Raw genomic sequence first — 362 nt, forward strand, 5'->3', positions numbered from 1 at the left:
AAACAGTGGGGCAAGGAAGGGGAAAGGTAGGAGTAACGGTAAAGGGGGATAGAAGAGGAAGAGAAGGGGAAAAAGAAAGCGAAGAAGGAAGTGGGGCAGTTTAAGGTGAAAGGGAAATGGGAGGGAAATGAGAGAGAAATGGGAGGGATATGAGAGGGAAATGAGAGAGAAATGGGAGGGAAATGACAGAGAAATAGGAGGGAAATGAGAGAAAAAAGGGAGGGAAATGGGAGGGAAATGGGAAGGAAATGGAAAGGAAATAGAAGAGAATGGGAGGGAAATGAGAGAAAAATGGGAGGGAAGTGGGAGGAAAATGCGAAGAAATGAGTGAGAAATGGGAGGGAAATAGAAGGGAATAAGAG

The sequence above is a fragment of the Penaeus monodon genome, chromosome 33 (genome assembly GCF_015228065.2).
Source record: "Penaeus monodon isolate SGIC_2016 chromosome 33, NSTDA_Pmon_1, whole genome shotgun sequence".
In the NCBI taxonomy this organism is placed as follows: domain Eukaryota; kingdom Metazoa; phylum Arthropoda; class Malacostraca; order Decapoda; family Penaeidae; genus Penaeus; species Penaeus monodon.